This window comes from Protopterus annectens, chromosome 4.part0, assembly GCF_019279795.1.
Source record: "Protopterus annectens isolate FY-2018-M chromosome 4.part0, PAN1.0, whole genome shotgun sequence".
Classification (NCBI taxonomy): Eukaryota; Metazoa; Chordata; order Ceratodontiformes; family Protopteridae; genus Protopterus; species Protopterus annectens.
In genome coordinates this window covers 375,309,828-375,323,856 of record NC_056733.1, presented here as the reverse complement: position 1 = coordinate 375,323,856, position 14,029 = coordinate 375,309,828, and positions in this window count along the sequence as shown.

Genomic DNA, 14,029 nt, shown 5'->3' with positions numbered 1-14,029 from the left:
TTCCTTTACAGCACTTGTGGACATCATACATTCCTTTTAATAAATTTGAAGAATGTATACATATTTGTATAGCAGGAAGAGGAAGTTTGGGATACTCTATTCACAAATATTTCAATATTGTTTGAATTGTGTATGCTATTTTGTTAAAACTACAAATAAGTTAAATAAAAACGTTTGGGTGGCAGAAGACAGAAACTGTAGTTGGTGCAATCTAGTTTTGTTCTGGCTGGGCATTTGAAGGTCTAGTCCTGAGAGGGATTGTTTTTGATGGCTGCATACTTGGGTAATAGGAACTAAGTTAGCAGAGAAAGGAATGAGATAAAATAACTTATTTAAACGCACTATATATGGATACCATATCCTCTCACCTAGTGTCTGTAATTCACTGATATCCCAAAACATAATTTTGCAAGGTTAAAGTTTGACCCTCATATCTTCATTCTTATTACATAACTACATGTGAACTCATTTAAATGGGTCTTTCTTAGCTTTCATAAAAAGATACCACATAGCTGATCCATTCTCCAGTTTCAGTTTAAAAGATGAGTGACAATTCAATAACTTCAGCCCTTCCTGATTTAATGGTATGAGAGATATTTTATAAATATCAACTGATCTGATAACAAAGCTTCTAACTAAGCAAAGGGCAGCCTTCCAGACAGCCATATACACAGATCTTTATAGACTGTTTTGGTAGCTCATAATTTACATTTGAAAGAAAATATCTGTTATTACCCTTCACTGGCTAACAGCATTTCCATCCAAGGAACAACACTTCATATAGATACTTTTTCTGAAGTCTAGTCTGCATAAAAGCATTTATTCTCATTGTTATTTTAGCAATATTCTGTGGTCTATACAGTGTACAGTACATTTATATTACTATTGCTCTCCCAAACCAATACCCCATTGCTCATAAAATAAGCAAAGTCCTTGATGTTCCAAGTTCAAATTCATGCTGTCATGTCTTTAATCCTATCGAGTAGGAAATCCATTTATAACAGCTTAGAATCCTACCTTCTCCATTTGAGTTGTTAACTTTCTGTTTGATATGAGACTAGGCTTACAAACTTCTTATAGTTTCCCATGTATGTGGGTATAGCTGAAGTTTGTTACCACACTAGATAACATCATTTATTTTACTAATCTAGTAATAACAAATAAACATTTCTCAAAGCTTCTGGTGGATCATTGGTCATTCCTTCCTTGGAGGTATGTAGCTCAGAAGCTTTAAGTATTCCACAGGGTACCATAATCACTTTATTCAAATCTAGATCTGCATTGGGTCCTTTTGTTCTCAAAAGCTGAAAATTAAATTTGCAAGTACATCAGTGCATGAAACTATTTGTATAAGTGCATATACATATCTATGGACCTATAAGTATCATTCTAATAGGACTTGAACACATTCCATTCATGCAAACATCACATATTCTACTTTAAACCAATGTTTTTGCAGTGGAAAAATTCCTTTCTGGACTCCTATGCTGGACAAGAGGGAAGCTCCACCCCTTACTGTCTGAGTTCCCTGTAAATTAAAGACAGAGCAGTTTCCTAAAAATCATTAAAACTACAGTTGTTCTTTATCAAGATGCCACATTATCAGTGAAAGAATACAACAAACTAATCTATCACATTGCTACAATAAGTAGCCAGCAAGACAAATACACAAACTAGCTCAAGCAAAACAAATGCAGACTACCTTCCAGGACACAGGGGGGGGCAAACATCTATATGTGACATTATGTCTTCCATTCTGTCTTGAAAAGTACTAATCTGTTTTTGACTTGATATACATAAAATGTAAAGCTAAAAGTGTTTTTCCTGCTTTACTACTTTTTTGATTCTTTATAGTAAACTCTCAGTTAACTGGAACTCAAGCAACCAGCAAAAAAATATCGAAGAAACAAAGTACAATTTTCATGTGTTGCACTTTCTGTTTCCCCCCTACAGAAACACACCTTTCATTTTTAGAGTTTTTTAAGTTTTAAAAAGGAAGATAGGAATACATTTCCTCTCTCACCAACTTGAGAATAAGTCAAACCAAACAAATAGTGTAGGGTACAGTATTAGTCAGGCCTATTTTTAATAGTAATTCACAAGCAAACAGAAACTGCAGTTATATGGCATCTACCGATCCCAATGGGTGCCGGTTAACTGAACGTTGACTGTATTATCTTTTCAGTCATAAATAGCTTCTAAACATTTTCACAGTCTTGTTGAGTTTTTACAACCTTTTGTATAATGCCTTCATTTCTTTTACTGAAATATATACATTTTACTGCCAAACAATTTCAAATGTATTTTTTCAAACTAATGCAGACTGTTTGTCAGGTTTCATAGTCTCCCTGTCTGCTTATTTTATTAGGTGACTTACTCTGTCTCTCTTTATCTCACTTTAACTTTGAAGTTTGTGAAGACCATATCTAAAATGCATCATGAATTTATACCATAATGAAGTTCATTTACTATGAAAGATTGGAGTGGTTCATATTCCTGTTTTTGTTACTAAGATGACCAGTAATCACTGTGCTCATGTTAAACCTTCTAGCAAAATTCCCATAATTCCTTTCACAGTAAGACTATCATGCCAAGTTATACATTTTGTATTCCACATTACTAGAAGAGACATTTAAATCCCGATGCTGTTACTTTAAGCAAACGGCAAACAACAACTTTTTTTGGCTTTCTGGTCCCAAGACATGATTCAATGATGATTAGATTATCCTCTGTGTGAAATCAGAGAATTGTTTTATGCTGAATCCCATGTATCCCATTTGACGACGGGTTGTCCTTTTACTTCTTGTCTACTGAAAACAACCAGCATCTCTCTGACACATATATGATGCTAACCCAGTACATTGTATTCTATATCTCAGGTCAAAAGACTTGACCAAAAATTCAGAACTTTCATGTATCTTAGCTAACTAAAACAATTAGTTAGGTATTACTCTAGATGTAATATAGTTGAACCATTGTGACTGTTTCTACTAAAGCTAGACTGCTCTCCACTTAACTTTGCCACTGAGAAAATGTTTCAGTTACTGAGGCAGGCACATTGCAAAGTTACTACATTTGTTTTTCTACTCCAGCTTGGATTCAGCACTGTGTAATTAACAAATATAAAGTCCACTCTCCATTTAAAAGTAACTTACATTTATCACAAATGATTCTGTTTTTGGCTGCTAAACAGGAGATACTACTAATCCTTTTTGGAGTTATTTCAGCCCATGTGTATATATAACTACTGTTCTCTTTCATTTCCCTCTCCAGGATATTCTGTGATACCATATACGTCATGGTAACCAATTTCAGCTTTGGAAACAACTTACAGAGGTAAATATGCAATACATTGTTTTATTTCAGTCATTACCATAATTCTGTAAGCCTTGGAATGGGATTATTGTCCTTCTCTGCTTGTTCGAGCAATAGACCCTAGTCTCTTCACCCCACCTGTACATCCACACACTCAATAAAAAATGCTGATAGAGTACAGACTAACAAAACAGACAGGTTCATGTTAGGAGTTACTGAACAGGCAAAGCAACTCCTATTTCCTGGAACAGAGAGCTTTCTACAGTACTGCCCTGCCTGGATGACATTTAAGCAAACAGAAAATAAATCATTTTGTACTGTATTAGGAAACTCTGAGGAGTTTTATGTAGCAATCTCTAGATCTCTTGTCTGGTGCTGCTTGTAATTCTGAAATTACTCACATTTTTGGGACTCTGTATACATGCAACCAGTTTTAGTTGTCCTACACAACACAGGAGTCCATCTTGTTGAATTTCAATTTGGCATTCTTTAGCTGAATATGGGTAAACTAAAATGATTGCAAAAAATTGGGAGGCTACACCCTACACAACCTATGTGGTAGCTTCTCTCCACCATTAGCTTTATATGACAGTTCGAAGAACTTTAAGGAATCACCCTGGGCAACCTTATTTAACAATGATGAAAATCCTGTGTTAAATCATTGCTTCACTTTATTTCCTTTGGCCAGAATCGTAGTGTTGGTGAACATGAATAAATGTCACTGGGTTGATACGACTTATTTCATCTTAGTGTTACTTCAAGCCATTGTGCACCAGGAACTGTCTTCCCTTTGTTCTGTCTTTCATTTAAAATCCCAGCAGTATTTTTGTTTTCTAGGGCATCATTGCATACATGGATACAACATTTGTTCATCTGATAGAACATTTGTTCATTTTCCTTGGATGAATTTGTGAAATAACATGCAACTATAACATTACTCTAGTGATGTTATGATCAATCGGTTATCCCAGGCTTAATCTAAACTGACAATTAGGCCTAATATTTTTAGAGAGAGTAAGGATCTTTTTTGGTCAGCAGATAAGAAAAATGACAATTTACTTTTGTTTTCTGCTGGCACCAAATCAAATATGTAAATTAAAAATCATAGGAAATAGCTCTTGTATATCCCCAGGGCAATGTAGTTTGCTGTATAACATATTTCTGGTTGTACAAGATACAGAATTTACAGTGTTTTTGTTTCAAAAGTTTGTGATGTAGATGTGGTAATTTCAGCTACCAGGTTGCAAATGTCAGCCTTTTACTTATTGCCCATATTGTATATGCAGATGAGCTAAGTCTGTGAGCCAGCTTATTTGCATAGTCATAGTGCATGCTCCAGTTTTGAAGCAAGGAATTTCTCTATACAGCGGGTTCCCTTTTTTGGTTTAAAATTGTGCTCCATTATATTACAATTATATGATATCACATTATGTTGTGCTTTTTTATATTACATTATGCAGAAGGGTTGTCATTATTTTTTCAGGGAGTCACTGCTTTGTTTACAGTAGGGCTTTATTTTTCTGCTTTTATATGTGTCTGTTGCTAAGAGCTGTTACAACTCATTTTATAAGAAGTAACCGAGAACTGATGATTTACAAGCACATTGATTTGTTTGCTACAAAACTGGGTACTGAAGGGTTGGAGAAGTTTATAATGTACTTTTCCTTCAAAAAATGTTCACCCATTCACAAGATGGCTGTTGGTACTTAAGGAAATTGTGGTGTTGATGAATATGTGCTGTGTATGAATTATTTAAACTAGACTTTCAGTTTTTCAGGTTATCTGTTGTATGATATTTGCTCTGCTTGTCAGATGGATTAAGTAACTAAAATGATTTTATATCCTTTGTTTTTGTGTGGCGATATTGCACTAGGATATACTAAGAGACATATGTGCTGCAAAGTTAGAAGGAGAAAATATTAATAAAAGCAATACTGTATGCTTATTGTTTGGGATACAATGGTGTTGTAAAATCTTGTAAGAGCACTAGTTAAAGCACATCACATCACAACCATAATCATGCATAATCCACAGATGCATAATATAACACACTCACTGTTCCAATGAGGGTGATAGGCAGCTCACTACGGAAATGTCTGGAATCTCAATGCTAAGTTCTGGCATGCCACAAAAATGCATGTAAAAGATCAAGGCTGAACCACTACTACATAATCACAGGCAGTGTTGAATATTGAGCACAGAACTGAATTCCTCGCTTGAGTTTCTTTTCATCCTCCATACCATATCAAAGTTCATTCATTTCTCTAGTCCAAAGAATTTGCTGTATTGATCATCTTGTATGTTGTTGTTTGTCTTTTCAGCTTTTGCTGGTTAGGGGTCACCACAGCAGAACTCTGGTCCGCTAATGATTGGCAGTTGATTTTTATGGTGCTGAGTTGCCAGCCCAACACCCAGCCTTCAGCGAAGGCATGCCCATTCATGCATGTCTTTGGAGGCCACTCGAACACGGGGAGGACATGCAGACTCCACACAGAAGACACTCCAGCCAAGAATCGAACAGGAGAACCTCTTGTTGTGAGGCAACAATGCTACAGCTGTACCACCATGGCTTTCAATCATTGTGTATATGCTCTTTACATGAATGGTGGGGGCAATGCTGTACTTAAAGTGTGCACACAAACCAGGATATACAGTACATTTCTGGTATGCTGTGGCAGTTAAAATGTGTTTGGATAGAATCACTAAACTTCTGAATTAAATCTTCACTTCAGAAGTACTAATAGTTCAACCCCACTCCACCCTGATTCCCTTCCCCACTCTATCTCCTGCGTATAAAGGGCAGACATAGTAGCAGTCAGACTGTGGAGAGATGTGCAACAAAATAAAATGCTAAGGAGTGATGAGAGGAATATTTGATTGTGTCTCAGTCTGGACTTGTTATGGCTGGGTTGCCACATGGGTAAAATGCCTGATGCTATTCTGATTATGACAACTGGAGTGATACTGTAAGAACTCATCTGAACCATTAAGTGTAGATTGTGTGTGTTAAAGTACATACTACAGAGGGGGTAAGTAGATTTATTTATGTATTATGGAAGTCAACTGGGAGAAATTCACTTTAAACACCCCATATGGTGCTCAGTAGCAAGCACCACCCTTGACCTCTAGTTAGTCAGTTCCTCCACTACTTTTGTGTAAAAGGAAGGACAGCATAACATCCCTCAGGGGCTGTCACCCTCCTGCATCCAACACCTGAGGACTGTAAGGCTCTTAAAAACATGTTGATATCAGCTGATTTTTGAATAAATGGGGGAGGGTACAGGGGGCAGTAGTCCCTTTGCTGCATATGGGCATTCATCTCATGCCATCATTCAAAGTCATACTCATACCTGTGCAAACATGTGTGAGATGTTTAAAGCAAGTTATACCAGTGACTCTTACAAGATATCAAAATTCAATTTTGTTAATTCGGAGCTTTATATTTAACTGAAAGTGTTCTGAGTAAAGAGTTTACATCGTCACATCCCTTCAGATGCAAACACTTTAGTACTGCATTTTAAGATACATGTTTTCAGAGCGAGTACTTGTCATGAAAAGTCTTAAATCACCATTGTGCAATTTCAGTAGAATACTCCGAAAGGTTCATACACATTAATGATATTGAGCCTCAGCTAGAAGAATGCATTATTGCAGACCTTCTAGTTTCTGTTAAACCAGTGAAGATGGTACTGAAAACTGAGACTTCCAGAAGTTATTAAGGTTGGCACATAAGCTCGAAATTAATATAGAAGGCAGCATGTATGGGTCCTTGGAGTTAGTAAACAAGTGGGTTTGTATATGGAATGCTGTGCTGTTTCTAGGATGTCCCCTTCTATTAAAATAAATAAACTGATAATTTACATGTGCATGTGTTGAAAGCTGTCAGATCAGAAGGTATATAGCTTTAGGTCAAATGAACCAGTTACTGTGATTTGCATTATGCTGTACACAGATTTTGTAGATTAGTCAGTTTACCTAGAAACCTAATGGAGATCAGACATCATCTCCTGTGTATCTGTAGAACTTATTAAGTCTACTGGCATTATAGAGTGGTCTTGGTGTGCCCCACCTGTCTGCAACTATGCCCATACCAGGCATTGGCAAGAAGTGGAACCAGGACCATTCCCATTTGTAAAGTAACAGCTAATAAACCTGTTTCAGTCAGCCTATATAGCAGAAATTGCAAGTTAATGGCATTGAAAGGTTTGGACAAGTCCAAAAGCAAAAACCTGACAATGCTGTAAAAGTTAAGGCTCAGAATTTATGGATTCATTTATAACAAAGAGTGCAGAATTTGCTCCATGTCTAAGGTAAAGCCAATGAAATTAAAAATGCTAAAAATTATCACATTTTTTCTTAAAAACATTGAAAACGGGGAAAACAGTGTAAAAGAAAGATACAGGTTACCTTCACCTTCCCTTTGAAAAGGTACTAATCCTACTGTTGACCTACAGGGTTGAAACCCTTGTTTTTCAGGTATAGTAGTGGCAGGATAGAACATAAAAGGTGCAGTGATTTTCAAGAAATGAGATGCACATTGTTTACTTGTAGAGATCAGGGCTTGTAGTTTAAATGTCAGGTGCTGGAGTAGCTTTAGGAGAATTAATATGGACAGTGGGGAAAGACAGCAAATTTAAGGATAACAGTGTCAAAACACACACTCTAATGTTTTGCAATCTTCATTGAAGACAATAGGGCAAAGATGTCAGCCTGATGTACTTCAACAGAATGCAAGTGCTGTTGAACTGGTGTGCAGCATTATCTTATATGTTGCTGATTGTACTTTGGTGATTCATATCACAACTTTATTTATACTCAGTAGACTACTGGCTACTTCAAGGTCACATCCCCTAAAGGGCCCATCTCTATACCGGAAGAATGCAAAGTGCCTGTAATCATGGCTAATGCAAAGTACCTGTAATCATGGCTGCACAGGTAAAAAACACACTCTCCAAAGCCAAGAACACAGCATTCATGGGACCTGAAAACATCCCAGGCTGCATTCTACATGAACTACAGAATGAACTGGCACCCCACCTAAGTACCATGTTCAATCATAGCCTCACCCCAGGCTTTGTGCCCACTGAATGGTGCACAGAAACGGTTATCCCACTCCACAAAGGGGGAGCCAACACGGACCCCGGGAACTACCGCCCCATTAGCCTGATGAGCCTGGTCTGCAAGGCTATGGAGCGTATCATCATGGAACTTATAAACAATAGCACTGGTAATCTCCAAACTCTGGACCCTACCCAGTTTGGGTTTGTAAAAGGCAGATCATGTATCCTAAACCTGATAGACTTCTTTGAAGCGGTCACCAAAGCTGTAGATGAGGGTAAGGTGGTACACACAGCCTATCTAGATCTCGCCAAGGCTTTCAACACCATCCCGCACTCTGGAATTATAGACAAACTGACTAAACTAGGTATAAATCCCTATATCACAAGATGGGTTGCCAACTGGTTCACTGACCAAACCCACACTGTGAAAGTATCAGACTCTAAATCCAACTTCAGACCAGTGACAAGTGGAGTACCACAGGGTTCAGTCCTAGGTCCTCTCCTGTTTGGTATCTACTTCTCTGAAGTACAGGCTAACACAGAAGGTCTTTGGCTAACAAAGTTCGTAGATGACTACAAATTAGGAGCCATAATCAAATCTCCTAACGATGTGGATATCCTACAAAAGGGTCTCACTGAGACAGATGCCTTGTGTCAAAGCCATGACCTCATGCTCAATGCCAAAAAGAGCATTGTCATCCCTTTTGGTAAAAACTCTGTACCCATGAACTATCACATAGGCGGTAGTCTACTTAAAACCGAAAGTGTGATAAGAGACCTTGGGACACAGGTGGACAGTAGTCTCTCCTTTGATAATCACATCACCACAGTAGTCAGGAAATCCTTCTATGTGGCACACCTCATCGCAAAAAGTTTCTTATCCAGGAAAAAAGAGGTCATTGTTCCCCTCTACTCATCACTCATTAGACCCATTATAGAGTACACCACCCCTTTTGGTATGTACCTCACAAGACAGCTACAACAACAGGAAAGGCCACAGAAATACCACACAAAGAGGATTACCAGCCTCAAACAGATGCCCTACTCAGACCATCACAAAAAACTCCAGCTTTACTCTGTCACACATTGCCTACTCAGAGGCAGTCTCTGCCTAACATGCAAAGCTATGTCAAACCCAGAGCTGTTGGACATGCTCCATGTAAAGAAATCCCAATCCCTCCGAGCTACATGCTCTAGGGACCTAAACCTTGTCACCACAAAAAACAGAACATGCTGGAGGGATAGATTCCTGTCTCAGAGACTTCCCATACTCTGGAACAAACTACCTATCTATATCAAACAAACCTCCTCATTAGCACTCTTCAAGAAAAATCTTGATGATTGGATGGGAGATAGGAAATTCACCCCGGGGATCACTTTTGTGGCTCTGCTTGACAGGGGCACAGGAAAATAATTTTCTTGGGTGGCAAAAGCCAGGGTACCATTTGGCTAGGCTTATATAGGCCCTAGGGCCAATAGCCTAGTACCTACCTATGAACCTATGAACATGTGTCTCACTTTTTGAGCCATGAAAGACCAGTCTTGTTTGACCTCCTTTTACTTTGCTAAACCTAAACACCCATAGTAGGCATCTAAATTTATACCAACAAATAAACATGACTCATTAGAGGGATACATTCCTAACTCAATGTATTCTCAGCCTGTGGACTATGTTACCATCACTGGTCAAGCAAAGTGCTACTTTATCTGCTTTTAAGGTTAGTCTTGATGATTAGATGAGGAGACACAAATTGACACTAAGGTTGTCATGTGCAATCATGCTTGCTTTGGGAGGTGGACACTATTAAGTATTCATAAAGGGTGTCAAGAACTTTTAAGAGTGTCTATATAAAGGTGTATATGGCTGGACCTCTTATGGTCTGTGTCGTTGATTGATAGACATTGTTCCTGTGTCCTATTCAATTTTGGCAATACATTTTCATAGCTGTGGTTTAATTCCTACATTACCTAGGTTGATTTTGAGACACCATATATCAAAGTTTATGATGCCCATGCTATAAATTATCCTCCTGAGGCATCATTTTTTTTAATTTCTGCAATTATCTAGACTAACGTTCAGGATATAATTTGATGTCCTTGGAGGGAACATGCTATTGAAAATGGCTAAAAATGTCAAGTTGCAAAGATGGTGACAGAGTTCAGAGGAGGGGCTTACAGTGGAATGTCATGAGATAAAAAAGGATATGTAGTCTTTATTTGAACATGTAAGGCCCTAAAGACAATTTTGAGTGACTTAGAAATGTCACTCTAATGATAGGACTTGATTAACTCCACAGTGTACAAGTCAAGCTCATATAAATTAAACACTGGTCCTTAGGCTGGAAATACATCTGTTATATTTTTAATGTCTAGACTACACAGTATGTCAATGAGGTGGGAAGAGACTTTTTAAAATTAGATGAATATCATAATTTGTGAATGGACAATATAGCTTTCAACCTCTTGGCACAAAAAATGTATACAAAGTCATAGATAATGGGGGGGGGGGCAAAGCCCCAAAAACAGGGACACATTTTAAATATTAATCTTATAAACTTAAATTGCTAGAATAACAGGTCTTGTGTTACCATATATTTTCTGAAGGATATGAAGCCTGAAACTCATTTGCCTGTCATTATTTAGTGAGTTCAGTCCTCACTTATTTGCCACAAAAATCCAGAAAAATACAAATTTTATGAAGAACAGACCAAAAAGTATGAGTCAAAAATCTGGACATTCTGCAAAAATCTGGACAGTTGAGAGGTCTATAGCAGGGATTCAGAAAGGCTTACCTCACTAAGCCTTTTCAATTTTTAGATTGCCCTGTCATTGAGGTTTCATGTTAGCAGGGACCTCACTGCAGAGGGCACACACATGCAGAAATACACGATAATGCAGAAATTCCGGGTAGCAGCTACTACTAATTATACATCTGCTCTATCCCGGAATAGCCAGCAGCTCCCAGTTTATGGTGCAGATGCTCAGCTCTACATAATCATAAGGAACCTCCATGTAGTCTTCAGTGAGGATGAGAAGTTGAAAGACATATTTGAAGCACCCCCACTACTGTCATTTAAACCACCACCAAAGCCAAATAATCTTCTTGTGAGAAGCACTTTCAGACCATAACAACATAGTGCAAAATGACAGAAAACCCTACAATCATCCAAAGTGCAAAACATGTCACATGATCGGTAAAGCTTCTAATGTAACAGTTTCACAGAAGTGAAGTTTCAAAGTAAATGACTCATTTTCAGGTAGTTCTAAAATATGGTTTATCTATTCAAATGCAGGAAATCTCCAGAGACAGGTTATATAGATAAGACAGTCCAGCTACATAGAACTTGGATGAATGCCAATAGATAGAATGTTGCAAACAAAATGACTGACAAGCCACTATCAGCAAGTTGTTCTTAGGGTAACCATTCTGTTTCAGATATGACAGTTATGATTCTTCAAGGAAATTTCTGTACACATTTGGAAAGAAGAATAATTGAGATAAAGCTAATCCAGTTGTTCAGTTTGACAGTCAGTGGTTTCAACTTGGAAACTGGTTTTAGCCGACACTATAGTACTTAAGAACTTTTCTCTCTGAGCAACTGACAGTAGATGCAAATAAGGTGTATTGAAGAGCAGCAAATGTTTCTTTTCCTGGTCATGCATGGTTTTATGATTAATATACCCAGAATCCAAACTGCTATCTCAGAACATTAGCAGTAACTGTTACTTGATTCATAGTTCATAGTAAAGATTACTAGGGTCTGTGTTTTAGTATCTATGTTTTATCCATGACAGACTAGTTATTTTTACATAAGATAATATTTCAGTCAGAACAATATTAACAGTCAGTAAGTCCTTAATGTTCACACACTTTTAACAGTATAATAAAATGTTGTCTAGTTCTACTGCTCTTCAAAGGTATCCGTCAGAACTTTAGACTAATGCAACATATTGTTCTTTTTTTCTTTGTCTCTTTCTTTCTCTCTCTCTTTCAGTTAGTTAAGGCACAACCTTTATTGAATAATAATTGTATACAACACCCATTACATTCTAACCCAATATCTTATTCATTTAGTGGTTTCTGCCTTCCCATCACCATGAATTAGACATTTTGCAAATTCAGATTCAGTGTTGTTCTGTGTCCATTTGTCTTGTGTAGTGTCATCGCTAGGGAAAGGGTATTTGGCAACGCAATGCATAGGGTTATGGATGGTGTTTGGGACAAGGGAAAGGTTAGGGTTAGCACGCAAGTAAAATAGTACATGAGCCAAAGTTCAGAAACTGAAGTGATATGTGCATATGGAAACAAGAAGGAATGCTGTAGAACACAGGTAGAAATACAAATTCTCTTAGGAAAATCATTATTCCCTTTAGCTCTAATGCCAAACTTGTCACATGAACTGATAACTGGTCAATAATTTCCCTAGTTTAAAAAACTATGTAAGCTATAGCTGGAAAAGATTCAACCAGATGTACTGCCAGAAATGTAGAACACCAGTAAGGAAAGGAAAAATTAAAGGGAGAAGACTTTAAAGCAGCTGATATCTGGCTGTGTGTGGAAGGTATAGATAAATCTGATATGAAATCTTACAAAAAAAATTTAAGTGCTTAAAGTAACAGAAGAAGTCAGAGTATAAACCAACAAGGAAGATGATGTTTACCAAAAGCCTGCATCAGGTAAAATAATAAAATAAGTTAATATACAAACTCAGAAAAGAGACCAACTTTATGGATACATGAAGGAAAATAAGTTTAGAAACTGAGGAAGTGAACTAAAACTACCAGTACTCCTAGTAGAAGAAGTATTTGCATGAATTTTCTTCTACAGGTGATAATCTAGATGAAGGGCAAAAATTTTAACCTTTATTTGTATGGGAAGAGGTCATGACATCCTATTCACTTCTGAAGTCCAGTGGCAATAATGACTTGACAGACCAATAGATGTGTAATAATAATAATGATTTCAAGAATGTTCATTGTGAATCAGCAGACTAAGTAGAGTTAGAGAGTACATAGAAAGAAGACAACACCCACACTATATTCCCCATCTTTGAACTAAGAAATTACTTTTGCAGTACAGGGTAGCCTAAAATAAAGAACAGATACTGAGCCAGTTATTAGTTCCAAAACTTTTCATAACACATGTAGTGTAGCTGTCATATAGCCACATTTTGAGCGATCATTTAAGGATGGACAAGTGAAAAGCCTGGAGTATTACTCTGCTATTATGAAGTTCTTAAGAGTACTTATTATCACAGCCATCCCTGAATGTCAGAAGACAGCAGCCAATCCAAGATTGTAGAAGACTTTAATACCCTTACCCACTGTGGATATCAAGTATCTGCCATCAATACATCCTGGTAATTATTGATTATTATACAATGACCCCCCATTAATATTCCAAAATGTGCATGCTGATTGGCCAGCGTGCCCATTGTAAATCCCACAATATACCAGCAGAAAAAGGTCCGGTCCCCCGGACTTTCTTCCATTGGTATAAAGTGTCCAAAACTTTTTTTTAATAAATAAAAAAAAAAAAGTAAAAAAAAGGAGCAACGGAGGCGATCTTTTCTCTGTTGCTTACGTTTTAAAGAATTGATGTACTGGGTATGCATAGGAACGCAAGTCCCATACGCATGCGTAGTACATCAAAA